Genomic DNA, 20,962 nt, shown 5'->3' with positions numbered 1-20,962 from the left:
ACTCAATAGATATTGCTAAAAGTAAGAAAATTAGGGAATTACAAACTAAGTGCATAATTTTGGTAGCAAAAGGTGGTTGCTCATAGAAGCAGGTTACAGGAAAAGGCGTTAAAGACTTTTAAGGCCGGGCGTGGTGGCTCATGCCTGTAATCCCAGCACTTTGGGAGGCTGAGGTGGGCAGATCACCTGAGGTAGGGAGTTTGAGACCCACCTAACCAACATGGAGAAACCCTGTCTCTACTAAAAATACAAAGTTAGCCAGGCATGGTGGCAGGCATCTGTAATCCCAGCTACTCAAAAGGATGAGGCAGAAGAATCACTTGAACCCAGGAGGTAGAGGTTGCAGTGAGATGAGATCACGCCATTGCACTCCAGCCTGGGCAACAAGAGCAAAACTCCGTCTCAAAAAAAAAAAAAAAAAAAAAAAAAAAAAAAAAAAAAAAAAGAGAGACTTTTAAAACACACACATATAACAGGCCTTGAAGAACTATTTTCCTGTATCAACTATTCAACTATGTGCAGGTTTAGTCTTAAATAAGAATAAAATCTAATTCTAAAGCAATTGTCAACTCCAGGGGAAAAAAATTCCAAGTAATATATAAATAAATTGAAAGAATGCTGCAGTGGTATATGTGTAAAATGATTTTAGAGAGCAAAATCTCTTAGTCCATAGTAGGAAGTCAATAGAAACTTGTCCAAAATTGAGAATTTAAGAAGGAATTGTGGGCCGGGCGTGGTGGCTCACGCCTGTAATTCCAGCACTTTGGGAGGCCGAGGCAGGCAGATCATGAGGTCAGGAGATCCAGACCATCCTGGCTAACACGGTGAAAACCCCGTCTCCTACCGAAAATACAAAAATTAGCTGGGCGAGGTGGCGGGCGCATGTAGTCCAGCTACTCGGGAGGCTGAGGCAGGAGAATGGCGTGAACCCCGGGAGGCGGAGAGCTTGCAGTGACCGAGATCACGCCACTTGCCACTCCCAGCCTGGGCGACAGAGCGAGACCTCCGTCTCAAAAAAAAAAAAAAAAAAAAAAAAAAAAAAGAGAAAGCAATTGTGGTGGTTTTTTTGCTTTGTTTTGGTTTTTTTGTTTTTTGAGACAGAGTTTTGCTCTTGTGGCCCAGGCTATAGTGCCATAGTGGGTGACCTTGGCTCACAGCAACCCTCCTGGGTTCAAGTGGTTCTCCCTGCCTCCAGCCCCTATAGTCCCATTGTGTTTTTTCTGTTGTTGTTTTGTTATTTTAAGAAACAAAGAAACAGATGTTTATGTTATTTAGAACTATGAGGCAAATAGCAGAAGTAACACTAAATGAGTTAAATGAAGTTGAAAATCACCACCCGCTGGGAGAGGTTACCAAAAAGGAATGATGGGTGGGGCACTGCCCTTTTCATAATGAAAACAAACATCTGGCTTTTTTTTTCCCTTGGGAGAAAAAAATCTACGTATATGTTTCTTAAAAAAATAAGAATTCACATTGCATTGTTCTGAGGATGTTCTTTTTTTTTTTTTTTGAGACGGGGTCTCGCTCTGTCGCCCAGGCTGGAGTGCAGTGGCCGGATCTCCGCTCACTGCAAGCTCCGCCTCCCGGGTTTACGCCATGCTCCTGCCTCAGCCTCCCGAGTAGCTGGGACTACAGGCGCCCGCCTCGTCGCCCGGCTAGTTTTTTGTATTTTTTTCTTTTCTTTTCTTTTTTTTTTTTTTAGTAGAGATGGGGTTTCACCGTGTTAGCCAGGATGGTTTTGATCTTCTGACCTCATGATCCGCCTGCCTCGGCCTCCCAAAGTGCTGGGATTACAGGCTTGAGCCACCGTGCCCGGCCGCTCTGAGATGTTCTTGATTTTAAAAGACGTTTTATATACATATATAGTTTCATGTATTTCTAAGGATGTGGGTGGGAGGGGGGATGCTGCCAATTAAACCATGACATGCCACTGATGGTAAAACACATCATGATTTCAGATATGTTAAATATGAGAATATGCATATCTTTGACTCTGTGAAACAGAGTACTTTTTTAAAATAGATTTTTTGTTTGGTTGTGTTTTGAGGCAAGGTCTTGGTCTGTCACCCAGGCTAGAGTGCAGTGGCATGATCCATAGCCCACTGCAACCTCGAACTCTTGGGCTCAAGTCATCCTCAGAAAATTGTGGTCATAGGGTACACTGCTGGCCAGAAACCAGAGAGACAGGAGAATACACAGAATCACAGTTTACCAGGAGCAGAAGCAGCTGGAAACAATAACTGGTGGGAACATTTAAACAGTAATTATGAATTGCTGGAGGCTGAGTGTGGACTAGCTTGAGGGTTTAAAAAACCCAGGTGCCTGTTCTTGGGGGGTGGCTAGGGAGCGGAGGTACATTTTTGCGAGTTTGGCCTCCCAGAGTCCCACCAGTTTCTCGCAGTGAAGAACCGAACAAAATCCCCTCACACTTCGGACAGGAGTGGGGTAAAGAAACCATATGGAAATAAGCCCAGAGTGCTCTGTTCTCTGTAGCAAAGGCCTGCCCTCAATGGATACTACTTTACCAGCATCTTACTAGGCTAGGGGAAGGGCAATTAGACAACTACTGCCTCCTTTAGCTTTCCTGTCTCAAGTAGGGGGAGAAAAAAACAAAGCTAAGAAATGCTTTTGGAAGTTATAGCCCAGGGACTCTGGCCCATTAAAAAACAAACAAAAACCGGGAGTGGTGGCTCGGGCCTGTAATCCCAGCACTTTGGGAGGACGAGGCAGGCAGATCACAAGGTCAAGAGATCGAGATCATCCTGGCCAACATGGTGAAACCCCGTCTCTACTAAAAATACAAAAATTAGCTGGACGTGGTGGCGCATGCCTATAGTCCCAGCCAGTCGGGAGGCTCAGGCAGGAGAATCGCTTGAACTCGGGAGGCAGAGGTTGCAGTGAGCTGAGACCGTGCCACTGCACTCCAGCCTGGCAACAGAGCGAGACTCCATCTCAAAAAATAATAATAATAATAAAACCCCAAAATGGGGATTTAATTATAAGATTAAGCTTTCCCCTCACCAATACCTCACCGCCACAGCAACAGAGCTCCATGTAAAAACAGTGGATTACAATTGAGAGAGCTACAAGACACAAACCGGAATTCCTGAGTTTCCAGAGAAACTACAAGACAACAAGGGAGACAAAAACAAGAACATTTGAGGAAATTGAAGTCTCTGACACTTACAGTTACAGCAAACAGTAAACACAGCCTGACTCCTAGACAGACAAACAAAAAGCACCAAAGCCCAATTTACCTCTGTGACTATTAACTGATACATCATGCCTGACTGTCAACAAAATTTATGACACATTAACAGCAAGAAAAAACACTGTATGAAGAGACAAAGCCAGTGGCAGAAATTTTGGAATTATTGGATCAGAAATTTAAAATTACTGTGATTAGTGTGCCAAAGTGTCTAATGGAAAAAGTAGACAACAGCCAGGGTGCAGCGGCTCATGCCTATAATCCCAGCACTTTGGGAGGCTGAGGCCGGTGGATCACCTGAAGTCAGGAGTTTGAGACCAGCCTGGCCAACATGGTGAAACCCCATCTCTACTAAAAATACAAAATTAGCAGGCATAGCTCTATTAATTTTAGCCAAAGCAGACTTCAGAATAAGGGAAATGTCGGAGACAAAGATAAGCATTACATAATGATTAAGGGTGAGATCTCCATGAAGACCCAACAATTCTTAATGTGTATGTGCCTTACAACAACAGACCATCAAAATATGTCAGGCAAAGCATATAGAACTGCAAGGGGAAATAGGTAAATCCATTATTATAGTTGAAGACTTCAACATACCTGTATCACTAATTGACAAATCCAGTAGGCAGAAAAAGCTAGTGAGAATACAGATGTGCAGTACCATCAATCAACTGGATCTGATTGACATTTAAAGACTATCCCCAAACAGCAGAATATACATTCTTCTCAAGCTCCTATGAAACATTAACCAAGATAGACTACATTTTGGACCATAAAACATATCTTAACAAATTTAAAAGACTAGCAATCATACAAAGCATAACACCAGATAATTAAACTAGAAATAAGAGAAAGCCGGAAAATCCTAAAATTTTGGAAATTAAACACTAGTAAATAACGCATGGGTTGGCGGGCCGCGGTGGCTCACGCCTGTAATCCCAGCACTTTGGGAGGCTGAGGCGGGTGGATCACGAGGTCAGGAGATTGAGACCATCCTGACTAACACAGTGAAACCTTGTCTCTACTAAAAATAAAAAATAAAATAAAAAATTAGCCGGGCATGGTGGCGGGCACCTGTAGTCCCAGCCACTCAGGAGGCTGAGGTAGGAGAATGGCATGAACACAGGAGGCGGTGCTTGCAGGTTGAAGGAGATCGCACCACTGCACTCCCACCTGAGCGACAGAGCAAGACTCCGTCTCAAAAAAAATAAATAAACAAAATAACACATGGGTCACAGAAGTCTCAAGAGAAGTTAAAAAATATTTTAAATTAAATGAAAATCAAAATTTGAGGGATGCAGGGAAAGCAGTTCTTAAAGGGAAATGTACTGTAACGAATGTGTATATTAAAAAAGAAGAAAGACCTAACATCATTAATCTAAACTTCCACCTTAGGAACCCAAGAAAGGAGAGCAGTATAAACCTAAAGCAAGCAGAAGTAAAGAAATAAAAATTCAAACAGAAATCAGCGAAATTAAAAACAAGAAAGTAATAGGAAAAATTGAGAAGACCACAGGCTGGTTCTTTGAAAGATCAGTGAAGTTGATAAACCTTTAGCCAGGCTAATGAAGAAAAAAGGAAAGAAGAGATAAATTAATCATAGAAATAAAAGAAAGGCCAAGGCTGGGCGCAGTAGCTCACGCCTGTAATCCCAGCACTTTGGGAGGCCGAGGTGGGTGGATCATGAGGTCTGGAGATCAAGACCATCCTGGCCAACATGGTGAAACCCCGTCTCTACTAAAAATACAAAAATTATTCAGGTGTGGTGGCACATGCCTGTAGTCCCAGCTACTTGGGAGGCTGAGGCAGGAGAATCACTTGAACCCTGGGAGGCAAAGGTTGCAGTGAGCCGAGACTGCACCACTGCACTCCAGCCTGCTGACAGAGCAAGACTCCAGCTAAAAAAAAAAAAAAAAAAAGCCATCACTACCACTACTGATCTCATGAACATTAAAAGGATAAAAAAGAAATAGAAATAATTCTGTGGCCACAAATTTAACACCATGGATAAAACGGATCAATTCCTTGAAAGATACAAGCTACCAAAATTCACAAGAGGAGAAAAACATAATCTGAATAGGCCTATACCTATTAAAGAAAGTGAATCAATATGTAATAAACTTTCACAATAGAAAGTGCCAGACCAAGGTGGTTTCACTGGGCAAATTATACAAAATTTTTAAGAAATAAATGATACCAATTATCTGAAGATAAAAGCAGAGTGAATATTTTCTAACTCACTTTAGGAAACCAGCCAGCATCACCCTGATACCGAATCCACACAAAGACATTACAAGAAAGGAAAATTACAGATCAGTTTCTCTCATGAACACAGATACAAAAATCCTCAACAAATTATTGGCAAATCAAATCCAAGAATGTATAAAATAAATTGTGCACCATGACAAAGTGGGATTTATTCCAGGTATAAAAAGGTGGTTTAATATATCAAAATCAATGAGTATAATCTATCACAACAACAGACAAAAGGAAAAAAAAATTACGTGATCACATTAACAAATGCAGAACAAGCATCTGACAAAATCTAACACCCATTCATTATAAAAACTCTCAGCAAACTAGGAACAGAAAGAGAACTTTTAAACTCCATAAAGAATATCTACAAAACCCTGCAATGGACAGCATTCTCAATGGTAAGAAATTAGGTGCTTTCCCCTAAGATCTAGAACAAGGCAAGCCTGTCCCTTTCTACCACTCCAATTCAATATTGTACAAAAGTCCTAGCTAATGTAATAAGATAAAAAAATAAAATCAAAGGTAAACAGATCGAGAAAGAAGAAACAAAACTGTCTTTGTTCACGGACATAATTATCTATGTGAAAATCCCAAAAGTTGGCAAAACTCCTAGAACTAGTAAGAAATAATAGCGAGGTTGCAGGATAAAAGGTTATTATACAAAGTGAATCGCTTTCCTGCATACCAGCAATTAACTTGTGGGATTTGAAATTTAAAACACAATGCCATTTACATTAGCACAAAAATAAGTATAAATCTAACAAAATATGTACAAGTCTATATGAGCAAAACTATCAAACTTCTGGTGGAAGAAACTAAAGAAAACCTAAATAAATGGATAGATATTCCATGTTCATGGATAAAATACTCAATACCGTTAATATATCAGTTCTTCCCTATTTAAATCTATAGATTCAACATATTCCCAATAAAAATCCCAATGAGTAATTTTGTGGATGTTGACACATTCATTCTAAAATTTATATGGAAATGCAGAAGAACCAGAACAACCAACACAAAGATGAAGAAGAACAAAGTTGGAGGACTAACACTACCTCACTTCAAGACTTACAACAAAACTATAGTCATCAAGGCAGTGTGGTCTTGGCAAAAGAATAGACAAATAAATCAATGGAACAGAATAGAGAATTTAGAAATAGACCCACACAAATAGTGAACTGATCTTTAAAAAGGAACAAAAGCAATGCAATGGAGAAAGGATAGCCTTTTTAACAAATGGTGCTGGAACAACTGGACGTCTGCACACACAAAAATGAATGTAGATACTTATAACTTTCACAAAATTTAACTCAAAAAGGCAAAAAACTACAAAACTTCTCAAAGATAACATAGAAGAAAATTTAGGTGACCTTGGGTTTGGCAATGAGTTTTAGATATGAGAAAGAAAAGACACTTTTATCTGAAGAATGTGAGCCCCTTTATGAGGCCCAGAAAGGCATTGAAATGTGACAACACTCATGTCTCCTCCCAGCTGGAGGTAAGTAATCATTTCGAAGATGCCTGTTAAATGAATTATAAACTGACTATTGCCATCCAGAGTTGGGAATTAACCTAAAACGCCCCATGCTGAACACCATAATGCATACTCTGTAGTTCAATAATGTATATAGCCAATCACTAATCAATGTTATCTCTGTAAACCAATATAATTCCTTAAAAACAACTTTTGTAATCATCCCCTCTCCCCCTTTTTTTTTTTGGAGACGGAGTCTTACTCTGTCGCCCTGGTTGGAGTACAGTGGCGTGATCTCAGCTCACTGCAACCTCTGCCTCCCAGGTTCAAGTGATTCTCCTGCCTCAGCCTCTCAAGGAGCTGGGATTACAGGTGCACGCTACCACACCTGGCTAATTTTTGTACTTTTAGTACAGATGGGGTTTCACCATGTTGGCCAGGCTGGTCTCGAACTCTTGACCTCAGGTGATCTGCCCTCCTCAGCCTCCCAAAGTGCTGGGATTATGGGCGTGAGCCACTGCGCCTGGCCGCATCACCCCCTCTCCTAATTTGTTCTTTTTTCTTTAAAAACTTGAGCCTCTCTTTTGTTTTCTGGGGCACTTCCTAGTGTTTCCCTGGCTGCAGTCCTCAACTTTGGTCCAAATAAACTCTATATTAATTTTGCCTGAGTTTCTTTCTTTAGTTCAACAGATGTAACATAAAAAACATGATCCATGAAAGAAAAATTGGTAAGTTAGACTTCATTAAAATTAATGCAAAGTCACTGTTAACAGGATAAAAGACAAGCTACAGACAGGAAAAAAAAAATCTTTGCAAAGCACATATCACATAAAGGACTGGTATGCAAAATATACAAAGAATTCTTAAAATTCAATGATAAAAAAGTAAATAATCCAATTTAAATAAGTGAAAAAATCTGAACATACACCTAACCAAGGAAAATATACAGGTGGTAAATAAGCACATGGAAAGATACTCAACATTGTATGTCATGAGGGAATTGCAAACTAGAACAATGAGATACCATTACACACCTATTCAACTGGTTAAATTCAGAAAAATAAAAACACAAACAACAACAAAAAACCCTCACTATATCAGATGCTGGCATGAATATGGAGCAGTAGGAGCTGTTATTGTTGGTGGAAATACAAAATAGTACAGCCCCTTTGGAAAACAGTTTGGTAGTTTCTTTATTTTTCATTTATGTATGTATTTATTTATTTATTTATTTGATAGAGTCTCATTCTGTCGCCCAGGCTGGAGTACAGTGGCACGATCTTGGCTCACTGTAACCTTTGCCTCCTAGGTTCAAGCAATTCTCCTGCCTCAGACTGCCAAATAGCTGGGATTACAGGCACCTGCCACCACGCCTGGCTAATTTTTTTTTTTTTTTTTAGTTGAGACAGGGTTTCACCATGTTGGCCAGGCTTGTCTTGAACTCCTCTACAGGCATGTGCCACCATGCCCAGCAAATTTTTGTATTTTTAGTTGAGACAGGGTTTCACCATGTTGGCCAGGCTTGTCTTGAACTCCTAACCTCAGGTAATCCACCGAATCTCAGCCTCCCGAAGTGCTGGGATTAGTGGCACATTCTCGGCTCACTTCAATCTCTGCCTCCTGGGTTCAAGTGATTCTCTTGCCTCAGCCTCCCAACTAGCTGGGACTACAGGCATGTGCCACCATGCCCAGCAAATTTTTGTATTTTTAGTAGAGATGGGGTTTCACCATGTTGGCCAGGATGTTCTTGATCTTTTGACCTCGTGATCCACCTGCCTCGGCCTCTCAAAGTGCTGGGATTACAGGCGTGAGCCACCGTGCCCAGCAGCCTATTTTTATTTTTACTGTTTTTTTAGAGATGAGGTCTTGCTGTGTTGCCCAGGCTGGAGTACAGTGGCTATTCACAGGTACGATCCCACTACTGATCAGCACGGGAGTTTTGACCTGCTCCGTTTCCAACCTTGGCCAGTTTACCTCTTCTTAGGCAATCTGGTGGTCCCCTGCTCCCAGGAAGTCATCATATTGATGCTGAACTTAGTGCAGACGCCCAGGCAACATAGTGCACTGCCGCCCAGAACTCCTGGCCTCAAGTAATCTGCCTGCCTCAGCCTCCTAAGTAGCTGGGACTATAGGCATGCACCACCACACCTGGCCAGTTTACTAGTTTCTAACAAAGCTAAACATCGTCTTAACATATAATCTAACAGTCACACTCCTAGGTATTTACTCAAACAAGTTGAAAACTTATGCCCACACAAAAACCTGCACACAGATGTTTATTGCAGTTTTCTTCATAATTGTCAACAGCTGGATCAAGATATCTCTCAGTAGGTCTATTAGTTCCCTAAGCCTGCCATAACAAAGGGCCACAAACTGGGTGGCTTAAAACCACAAAAACGTATTCTCTCACAGTTCTGGAGGCTAGAAGTCTAAAATCAGTGTGACAGCAGAGTCATGCTCCCTTTGAGACTCTGAGTAGAATCCTTCCATGACTCTTCCTGGCTTCTTGTGGTGCCCAGTAATCCTTAGTGTTTCCTGGCTTGCAGCTCATCACTTAGGATTTAGGGCACCAGCCACAGTGGATTACGGCCCACTTGAATGACCTCATTTTAATTGATTATACTGCAAAAGCCCTTTTCCAAATAAGGTCACATACACAGATACCAAGGGTGAAAGCTTCAACATATCTTTCTGGAGGATACAAGTCAATCCTTAAGAATAGGCTAATGGGCTGGGTGTGGTGGCTCACGCCTGTAATCCCAGCACTTTGGGAGGCCGAGATGGATGGATCACCTGAGGTCAGGAGTTCAAGACCAGCCTAGCCAACATGGCAAAACCTCATCTCTACTAAAAATACAAAAATTAGCCGGGCATGGGGGCATGCACCTATAATCCCAGCTACTCGCTTGAACCTGGGAGACAGAGGTTGCAGTGAGCTGAGATCATGCCACTGCACTCCAGCCTGAGCAACAGAGTGAGACTGTCTGGAAAAAAAAAAAGAATAGGTTAATGGATAAACATACTGTGGCAGATTCATACAAGGGGATATTTTTGTTTGTTTGTTTGTTTTGGGTTTTTTTATTTGTTTTTGAGACAGCGTCTCACTCTGTCGCCCAGGCTGGAGTGCAGTGGCGCGATCTCGGCTCACTGCAAGCTCCGCCTCCCGGGTTCATGCCATTCTCCTGCCTCAGCCTCCCGAGTAGTTGGGACTACAGGCACCCACCACCATGCCCGGCTAATTTTTTTGTATTTTTAGTAGAGATGGGGTTTCACCATGTTAGCCAGGATGGTCTCGATCTCCTGACCTTGTGATCCACCTGCCTCGGCCTCCCAAAGTGCTAGGATTACAGGCGTGAGCCACCGCGCCTGGCCACAAGGGGATATTTTTAAGCAATCCAAAGAAATAAGTTATCAAATAACAAAAAGTCATGAAGGAAACTTAAATCACATTGCTCAATAAAACAATCCAGTCAGAAAAGGCTACATATGGGCTGGGTGCAGTGGCTCACACTTTATTACCCAGCACTTTGGGAGGCCAGGGCAAGAGGATTGCTTGAGCCTGGGAGTTTAAGACCAGCCTGGGTAACATGGCAAAACCCCATTTCTATAAAAAATACAAAAATTAGCTGAGCATGGTGGCACATGCCTGTAGTCCCAGCTACTATGGAAGCTGAGGTGGGAGAATCACTTGAACCCAGGAAGTCGAGGCTGCAGTGAGCCGTGATTGCACTACTGCACTCCAGCCTGGGTGATAGAGTGAGACCCTGTCAAAAAAAAAAAAAAAAAAAAGAAAGAAAGAAAGAAGGAAGGAAGGAAAGAAAGAAGAAAGAAAGGGCAACGTATTGTATGATGCAACTATATGACTTTCTAGAAAAGGTAAAACTATAGTGTAAAAGGTCTGTGGTTGCCAAAGGTTGAGGTGAGGGGAGGGAGTGAGGGATGAAGAGTTGAAGCAAAGATTTTTAGGACAGTAAAACTTTTATTTATATACGTGACATTATGCACATGTCAAAACCTATAGAACTATGTACAACATAAAGAATGAACCCCAATGTAAACTATGGACTTTAGTTAAAAATGATGTATTAATACTGGCTCATCAATTGCAACAAATGTACCACTCTAATACAAAATGTTAATAATAGGGTAAATTGTGTGGAGGAGGGAGAGGGAATGTTTGAACTCTAATATCTGCTCAATTTTCTGTAAACCAAAACTTTCCTAAAAAATTAAGTCTATTGGCCAGGCACAGTGGCTCACACCTGTAATCCCAGCACTTTGGGAGGTCATGGCAGGAGGATCACTTGAGGCCAGGAGTTTGAGCCCAGCCTGGGCAACATAATGAGACCCCCGTCTCTACAAAAACATTTTAAAAAATTAAGTCTACAATTTGAAAAAAGATTCATTGCAGTATATAAGGCTCAAGTATCACTTCTTTCAGGAAATCTTTCCCGCTCCCCCACCATAGTCCCAAGATGGGTTCAGTGCTCTTCTTCCAAGCTGCCATAATACCCTGCACATATTTTTATTTCTATGGTTGCACCTACCACATTGTATTTTAACATTTCTCTGTATATTGCTGTCAATTCACAGCTGTGGTTTGCTGACCCTTGGCCTAGAATGCAGAGATGGTGAAATAAGCTAATCCATGCAATCCTCAAACAGGCACCTAGGAATGCCTGACAAGGGCACTTGTGTTCCCTCAATGCACTGTTGATGTCATTTGTGGTACAATCATTATTAGCCCTCTGGTCCATTAGGCTATTTTCTGGATGATGGCATAAGGCACAGTCATGTGACATTAAAGGTTACTTAGCCTGAGTAGTCTTTAGATTACTGGCCTTGGGTCTGTCAAAGACCATCCTCATGGGGAAGTTTTTGCACTAGGAAACCTCTCCAGTATTCAAATCCAATGGTTTTGACTCAAAATCATGCTGTTTACATCACACAACACATTCTCAATCTTGTTCAACTTAAAAGGTGGTACAGAACAGGGGTCACTGGCACACACGCCTACATGACAGATAACATAAGTGACGAAAATAGACTCAGGTCGAGAAGGGTCCCTGGCACGTGGGAAAGTCCATACCCAGTCTAGAGTAGGCAGCCACTCCTTGGCTTCAGCCAATTGTTGCCACACAAAAATGTGGACACGGTGTTACCAGACAAGGCGTACAGGCAGATTTCTGTCGGGAAACTGTTCAGTTTAAAAAAGCGTTGGCAACTAAGTCAAACTGCTTTAGAAATACCGGAGATGGCATATTGGGAAGGTAAGGAATCATCCAATTGAATTGTGGTATTTACGATGGGGGAGAAATAGCAGCTAAAGGATAAGGGCAGCTTTTGGAGAACCCTGATTGTCTCAAGGAACTTACAAATTGTCATCTAGGCCTGAGTGCACACTAAGTAATTTAAGCAAGAACAGGACACGATTAGAATGGCATTTTTAAAAAGATCACTTGGCAGTTGACAGGCGAGGCTGAGAGTAAAACGGTGAATTCGAAGTCTGTTATTTAGCTAAGGAAGGGTAAGACGGCAAAGGCCTATTTACTTGGTTCTTTCTCCTACCCGACTGCAAACTCCAAGACAGCAGGGCCCCACCTGCCTTGTTCATTGCTGTGTCTCCAGCACTAAGCAAAAAGCCTGTTCCACATTTGTTGAAAGAATAAATGAACAGGAGAGAGGGAAGGCGAGAGGCATTTTGAAGGACTGAGTTTAAAAATCAACTACCTTGAAGCCGGGCAAGGTGGCTCATGCCTGTAACTGTAATCCCAGCACTTCAAGAGGCTGAGGCGGGTGGGTCACCTGAGGTCAGGAGTTTGAGACCAGCCTGGCCAATACGGCGAAGCCCCGTGTCTACTAAAAATACAAAAATCAACCGGGAGTGGTGGCATGCCCCTGTTATCCCAGCTACTCAGGAGGCTGAGGCAGGAGAATTGCTTGAACCTGGGAGGCACAGATTGCAGTGAGCCAAGCCTGTGACACTACCTGGGCGACAGAGAGAGACTCTGTCTCAAAAACAGAAAACAAAACAAAATCAACTACCTTGAGCGGAGTAGAATGTCGGTAATTGTGAGAGCAGTCATGAGGGGAGGGGAGCCATGGAGGCCTGTTTCCTTCCCTGAACTTCCTCAAGGAGGGGGCATCTTAAAGACGGAATCATGTACACAGATTTTTGTGGGTTTTATTTGGAGACAGGGTCTCACTCTGTCGCCCGGGTTGGAGTGCAGTGTCATGACCATAGCTCACTGCAGCCTACAACTCCTGGCCTCAAGCAATCCTCTCACCTCAGCTTCCAAAAGTGCTGAGACTACAGGCGCGAGGTTTTTAAAAAAGACCTTTGTGCGTTGGATTCCTGGCACTTCAAGTGGCCTCTTCAGTCTACCAAAGAAGGAAAAAGTAAGTACTCCAAAGGATTGAAAGGAGGATTAAGGGAACATTGAGGGATGAGCAATTTCTGTTCTTCCCCGGCTCCAGTATCCCCAAAGCACACAGCAAGAGGACTGACATCGGCCTCCGACCCAGTGAGGATTACTTTCCGGGTGGAGGGGGAACTGCTAAACCTCGAGTCTCCGGGCCTGGCCCTGGCGCGTTTTCAGTCTGAGCAGAAAGGGAAACCCCCATTCAGACCTCACTCCTAGTCCTTGCTCCTTCACAGCCCATATCTTGACCACCCCCAGCTCCGCCCTCTCTCCTCCCACCTCCTTTTCCCGCTCCCCCGCCCCATTTCCTTCTTCTCCGCCCACCTCCTCCTGGGTCCCTCCCCCGGCCATGCGCCCTGCCCCGGCCGCGGCAACCCTGCCCTTCGTTCTTCTTCCTCCTCCCTTCCGTCAGCGCCCCTCCCGTGGGGCCGCGGCAACCCCGTGCCTCGCTTGCCCAATGAGAACACGGCGTGGGGCGGGGCGCGGCCAGGACCGGAGCGGAAGTGGTGACCAGAGCGGAAGTGGAGCTGCCGCCACCGCCGCCGCCGATTCCGGAGCCGGGGTAGCCGCTGCCGCTGCAGCCACTGCAGGCACCGCTTCCGCCGCCTGAGGAGTGGGCTTTTGAAGGAAGAGGTCATCTCTCTCGGAGTTTCGCTCGGAAGGGTCTTTGTTCCCTGCAGCCCTCCCACGGTGAGTGCAGCGCGGGGTCCGACCGGGGCCCCCGGGGGCCCAAACTCGAAGCCCCTCTCTGGCAGCTGCGACGACGGCGGCCCAGCGGGTGGGCCCCGGGGGATAGCGGCGCGCTGCCTCTTCCGCTTCGCGCGGCCGCCGGTGGCGAGGCCAGGCCTCGCAGCGGCCCCTCCCTGTTTCCGGGGTCGAGCCCTTTACCTCTTGGAGAGGCCCCAGCCTCCCTCGCCGCCTAAGGTCCTGCTGGCCGGGCGGGGTGCATCTCCGTACTGCGCCGTAAGGGACAGCGGAGCCGGGGATCCCAGACTCTCCCTCACTATCTGATTCGGTCCCTCACGCGACCCCTCCCTGCGTGTTGGTCGGCAAGAACCGTCCTCTTCAGCCCAGTCACCTCTGCTCCGTGCTTTCCGGCTTCCAGAAATTAAAATTTAATCAAACGCGGGTGAGTTTTCTAGCCCCAATCCCACTGTTTGACTCCTCCTGGATGAGTAAGGGGTTTAACCTTGGGAGACAGCAGTGGGGGAACCCCCTCCCATTTTGCAGTAAAACCATTTCATCATCCTTAACTGGTTATGGAGCCTGGCAGGACTCAAGATTCCCTAGGAAGGGAATTGGGTTTGAATCAAGAAAATGTGTTTGTTGGAGCCGGTTACTGAGTCAAGCCGGATCCCCAGGAAAAAATATCAAGGGATGAGAATCGGAATATTTTCCCACAGTATTTCCCGTCATTTAATGCCAAATTCTTTTGTGTCTTTACCCCAAATTCCCCCATATTGTGTGTTAGCACGTTTTTCGGTCTGAAATTTGCCCGGTGGCTTCCTGGTCGGGGGGGTGGGGAGCGGAGGGAAGAAGAGGTGGGAAGGTGAGTGCATCTTTGCCGCAAATGGAGAACTCCCATATAATGAGGTTTCCAGAGGAGGCAGCCTTGGTAAGCAATTTGCCAACCTTCTGTGAAATGCATGTCTCTTGTCGTTGCCTTCATTGCATTTCTCTTTGGTAAGGCTAGATAGCATCAGGTCCTGATTTTGCTTATCCTGTGCGGGAGATGGAATTTGGCAAGATGATGCTATGAACATAAAATCAGCCTGCCACGGAAGCCAGAACAGAAAGGTGAAGCACTTACAAGAATATGAAAATGGTCTGAATTTCTCATTCTGTCAGTTCGTATGAAGCCAGACACAGATGCAGTTTATAGAGCTGGACGCTGCAGCTTTTGCATTTTCATGTTGGAAATTTACATAAGTATTTGTTCTTGGTGAATTTCTTCTTGACTGCTTCCAGGGTACCCTATTTCTTAGGGATATCTCATTTGTTTGAGCCCTCATTTTTCTTGGATCCCTGTCCTTGGCAATACCAAGTGTATGAGTGTACAACCTGTCAATCTTATTGGACCTAAGTTAGAAATTTAAGTGTGGCTTTCAAAATGAAAGGCAAATAATCCTGTAGCAACTGCAGAATTATTTTCCTAGCCTGCCCCTCCAATGAGATAAGAAACCATTCACCTATCTTGCAGATGAAGTCTTTATGAGAAATGAGATGATTTGGCCTAGACTCTACACCTAGTTTTTTTCAAATTGAATATCCTCATTCATCAGTAGCAAATACGGATTGCCAGCCCCTGGAGTATGACTCCTACCCTATAATCTTTTGTACATTTCCCGTCTTGCAGTGCTTGTTATATTGAAGCCATTTTAGAATTGGAACACTATAGATCAGGGAGGCAGCCTCTATAAAACCAGGCTGAGCAAATTCCCACGATGCTGGTTCTCTAGGCAGAGTCTCCAGAGATTTGGGCCTCTACAAAAAGTGCATTTTGCCCATTTGGCTGTGGATAGAGAAGCAGGAAGAGCACTGGACTTGGAGTCAGGTAAATTTGGTTGAAATCTTGCCTGCAATATTTTCTAGCTTTCTGAATCTTCAGCATGTTAGTCTATGGTTCTTAGTTTTCTTAAATCCAGGGTTGTCATTAAGCCTTTTTTATAAACTGTAAATTGTTAAATATAAGCTTTTGGTTTTTTAATTAGAGTTCACTATTAATGGCTTTTTCTCTGCAGTTAACATCTGATGACACTAAACCTTGCTTTGTACACAAGTTGCTTTCAAAAAATGGTATATTATTATGGGACTTTATTTTGCATGTAGGCAAATCTAGTCTTTCTGAATCATTTTCTCATCTATATAGTGCAAATGGTAATGCAGCTTTGGATATATTTTTGTTGTGACAAGCTCAATGAAAATAAGCATCTGGGATATAGTTGGGGTTCAATAGACGTTTAACCATTTGCATGAATATATACGTGTATAGATTAGACATAGCATATGTGCTATTCATGGACATCTATATAGAATCCATCCATTTGTGATTTATCTGATGAGGTGGTATCAGACAATTAGTCTATAATAATAGTTACCACTTACAGTACTTACTGTGTGCTAAGCTTTCTTTTAAGCACTTTAAGCATATTAGCTCAGTCTTCATAACAACCAATGAAAGGTAAGACTATTAGCCCCATTTTACAGATGAGGAAACTAAGGCACTGAGAAGAATAATTTTCCCGAGGTCTCACACACAGCACAAGGTAAGTGCCAGAACCAGGAATGAAACCAGGTGATCTGGTTCTAAGGAATGATATTATAGATTTCTACATGTGGTAGAGATAGCACATGTATATGTTTTATGTGAACACCATTTAGTCCTTAATTTTTCTTTACACCAATCCTAATAAACGTTTGAATGGGAGTATTAGCCATTTTTGAAGATAGATACAGGACGATTTATTGTGGGAGCATATACCCATTCTGGCCTGTAGGGATGATATTGCTAGCATGCATCAGGAAGCAAGCTTGTGAACAATCCAGTTTTTCTAGTACTTGCTTCATACTAGGGAGAAAGTCATCAGTTACTTTGGCATAGAATGTTAGGTTCTTCATCTAAGAGAATTTGATTATGACCATTAATTTTTGTTTATCATACTACTTTATCAGTAGATGTTCAGATTTTTCTTATTTTTGTTGGCAAGGAGGAAATGAGGAAATATATCTACGTAAGTAGAGAAAAACTTCTAAATTAAAACATCCTGTTGTGCTACCTGCTCTTTCGGTGTCAACAAACTGAGTTTTCCTTTAAATGCTGGTACCTTAGAGAATGAACTAAAATTTCCTTGTAAAGGTACTTTTAAGTTCCTTGTTTCTACATTTTTCTAGGGAAAGATGACAATTCACTAGTTTAAGGGGCAAGAAATTATGATTATATAATAGCAACCTTTAAGCTTTAGAATCCTTTTGATCTCTATTTGAATATGATCTTAGCAGTTATCTGTATGTCATGATGGAGAAACTAACGAGCTGGATTCTGAGGGAATTTTTCTAAGGGGAATACTTGAGAAAACAGACTAAAAGTGCTTTCTGTGTCATGATACGTGTGCTGAAGGCCAATCATATTACTGTTTTCTCTACTAAAAGATTTTCTATTAGAAGTGTGGTTATATGTATCTAATACTCGTAATGAGATGTAAATGATCAATGGCCTCAAATCATTCCTAGCAGATTGTAGGTTAGTTGACTTTTTTTTTTTTTTAATTGTGGCCAGTTCTTTATTATGTAAGTTTTTCCCTTACTGGTTAGTTTATTTTATTGTTTTCCCTAAGAGAACCAACAGGAAGTTATTTCCAAATGGCCTTGACCAGGACAAGAAGATTGAAGGCTACAATAAAGTAAATATGAGTCCTGTCTGTTATTATTATTTGCCCTCAGCTAAGAGCTTTCCTTTAAAATTTGACATTTTGATGAGTCTTCGGCATGTTTTATGCTGTTTTTAACTCCTTGATTTTGTTTTTTTTTTAAAGGTAGATATGTTAGCTTAATAGGCCATTTTTAAAATTTCACTGTAACAGCTTTGTATAGTTCTTTTAAAAATTGGCAGTTCTCTCTTTTCCTTAAATGAGCATTGGAGATAATAATTAATCTTTAGGAGATAGGGTTACATAAAGGAAAGAGTATTAATTTTAAAATTAATGTTGGTTTAGATCCCAGACCTGCCATATATAGCTGTGTGACCCTGAATGAGTTAACTCTTTGTGTCTATAAAAGGGGATGATGTCACCCGCCTCGTAGGATACTTAGGATCAAATGCGTTTCTAGGAATCCCTGAGTGCTTTGCAGGCCATAAATGATGGATATTTTTATTATTTACTAAACAAGTTAGTTGGTTTGGGTTTTGTATAGTGAACTTTTATATAGCGAACTGATTGGACTTCTGAATGGAGGAGATGAACAGAAAGTAATCCAAAGGCTTGTTGAAAGTCAGTTTGAATTGGCTGGGCTCAGTGGCTCATGCCTGTAATCCCAGCACTTTGGGAGGCCGAGGCGGGCGGATCACGAGGTCAGGAGATCAAGACCATCCTGGCTAGCATGGTGAAACCCTGTCTCTACTAAAAAATACAAAAAATTAGCCGGGCCTGGTGGCAGGCGCCTGTAGTCCCAGCTACTTGGGAGGCTGAGGCAGGGGAATGGCATGAACCCGGGAGGTGAAGCATGCAGTGAGCCGAGATCGCGCCACTGCCCTCCAGCCTGGGCAATAGAGCGAGACTCCATCTCAGGAAAAAAAAAAAAAAGTCAGTTTGAATCTATAAATACAATGGTAGCTGAAAAGTATTAGTCAAAATGTATAGTGTTGCCTCCTGATTCGAGCTGGCTGGCTTTTTTCAAAAAGTAATCTAAGACTATAAAAACAGTCTGTATTTTATAGGTCAGATGTGCACTACCTTCCTCTGTCCACATGAGAGATAATTGCTTTTTCACTTTTTAAGAATGCGTCAGGTGATCAAGTAGTCACTCAGTGTGTTAGGGCTTGTGCTCCACGTTGGGGGTCCAAAAATACAAGTCTGGATTCCTACCTTAAGCTCACAATCCAGCGTGGGAACCAGCAGAGACACTTGCATTGCAGTAAACTGTGGTAAGGGCCATTTTAGAAATAGGCATAGGGTAATTGTTATGTGCCTTTCTTTTAAAAATCTTTAAAAAAGCAGAGTACGTGTAAAATAAATGAGGTACATGGTAAGTTTCCCTTCACTGGCTGACCATTTGTTTTTAAGTTTTGTGTGGAATGTACTGTGGTTGCCATTTATTTGAGTGTTTAATGTTTAGCATCATAAACAGGAACCCTAGTGAGAAGATTTGCCTATCTTTTTTTTTTTTTTTTTTTTCAGCAGAGTCTTGCTCTGTTGCCTAGGCTGGAGTGCAGTGGCGTGATCTCAGCTCACTGCAGCCTCCGTCTTCAGGCTGCCTCAGTCACCCAAGTAGCTGGGATTACAGGTGCCCACCACTATACCCAGCTAATTTTTTTATATTTTTAGTAGAGACGGGGTTTCACCGTGTTGGCCAGGCTGGTCTTGAACTCCTGACCACGAGTGATTGCCCTCCACAGCCTCCCAAAGTGCTGGAATTACAGGCATGAGCCACCACACCCAGCCAAGATTTGTCTGTATTGTGGATGAGAAAACAGATTCACAGAGGTCACATAGCCTATGGACTTGGTGTGCGGTACCGTAACTCAGACTGATTGGCTTCGATATGTCAGTGGGCCCCAAACTGTAGTAGAAATCTATTCATATGGTCAACCAATTGGACTGTCTTTATGGATCAGAATTAACATAGTGTCTTTTGGTTTGATTACTTCAAGAAGTCAATTTATTGTCATATCTACCATTAAGTCATGTGTAACCTTGCGCCTGTCACTTAACACCCTCAGTAAGTTTAATCATGGCTAATTGGACTTAATTAGCAGTGAAATTCAACAACTGATATGAAAGAGGGAAGGGATTTTGAAATAATAGAAATGCAGTTTCTCTCCAAATTCAGTGTTCACTGGACATAGTGCTAAGGACTTTGTATTACAGATATGCTGTGTTTTGTTTCCTAACAAAGAACCTGCAAATGTTTGAATGGAATTAAATTTATTACAGGACTCTAAATTTTATGTGTAGAATGGCACACAGACATTTTTATAGTGGGTGTTTTTTAGTGAGTAGTTTTCTCTGAGAGCCAGGAGTGCTTAACTTTTTCTGGGTAACACCCACTAACCACCTGGTCCCACTGACTTTCTCAGTCCCTCCTGCAGTAGCTTGGCATCTGATTTTTCTTCAGCAGAGAGACTCCAGAACTAAAACTTCTACTTTACAGTGCTGTGGATGCTCTATCTAGAATGGTACATCTGTGAATGCTGTTCAGAATATGTGATCAGTTCCTTACCCCACTGAAACATTTGAGCCTAGATTTTTCAGATTTTCTTGTCAGTTTTCTTCCTTATTCTCATTTCTTTATCTGCTTTGGCCTTTGATTTTTATTTCATCTAGAAAAACATACATGCACTTTATTAATAACGTCTCTTTTTAAGTCACGACCTAGCTACCTTTAAACCTCTTTCCTCTAATTCTGACTGGTTGCTTTTCTAAGGAGAGGCATTGTAACCCTTAAACATGTGCTGTTTTTTTTTTTTTTTAATTGATGCATAATAGATATACACGTGCTCTTTTCTTGTGTTTCTACCACTAGAGTTTAAGCTCTCTGACGGGAGGACTACACTGCTTTCTTTTAAATTCCTCTCAATGAATAATCCAAAGAGTTCTTAGAAATTTGGTAGTTTTGGCCGGGCGCGGTGGCTCAAGCCTGTAATCCCAGCACTTTGGGAGGCTGAGACGGGCAGATCACGAGGTCAGGAGATCGAGACCATCCTGGCTAACACGGTGAAACCCCGTCTCTACTAAAAATACAAAAAAATCTAGCCGGGCAAGGTGGCGGGCGCCTGTAGTCCCAGCTACTCAGGGAGGCTGAGGCAGGAGAATGGCGTGAACCCGGGAGGCGGAGCTTGCAGTGAGCTGAGATCCGGCCACTGCACTCCAGCCTGGGCGACAG

General features: G+C 42.7%; 1 protein-coding gene across 4 annotated transcripts in view; it reads left to right on the top strand.

The window, feature by feature from the left end:
- The first annotated feature begins 13,720 nt into the window (after window positions 1-13,720).
- The window catches only part of YWHAB (tyrosine 3-monooxygenase/tryptophan 5-monooxygenase activation protein beta), a 23,394-nt gene continuing 16,152 nt past the window's right edge, over window positions 13,721-20,962 (top strand). Inside the window, exons 1-2 of one of the 4 annotated variants that reach the window (XM_017877993.1) lie at window positions 13,780-14,053; window positions 15,823-15,917. The gene's annotated coding sequence lies outside the window, so the exon portion shown is untranslated. Of the gene's footprint in view, window positions 14,054-14,162; window positions 14,493-15,061; window positions 15,161-15,822; window positions 15,918-20,962 lie in introns of those variants that run through there. The other 3 variants (XM_017877994.1, XM_017877992.1, XM_017877995.1) reach the window with 3 other exon arrangements.

Source organism: Rhinopithecus bieti, unplaced genomic scaffold, assembly GCF_001698545.2.
Source record: "Rhinopithecus bieti isolate Rb0 unplaced genomic scaffold, ASM169854v2 scaffold_10347, whole genome shotgun sequence".
NCBI classification, from domain to species: Eukaryota; Metazoa; Chordata; class Mammalia; order Primates; family Cercopithecidae; genus Rhinopithecus; species Rhinopithecus bieti.
The sequence above is the reverse complement of the archived record's forward strand: the minus strand, read 5'-3'. Positions and strand labels throughout refer to the sequence as shown.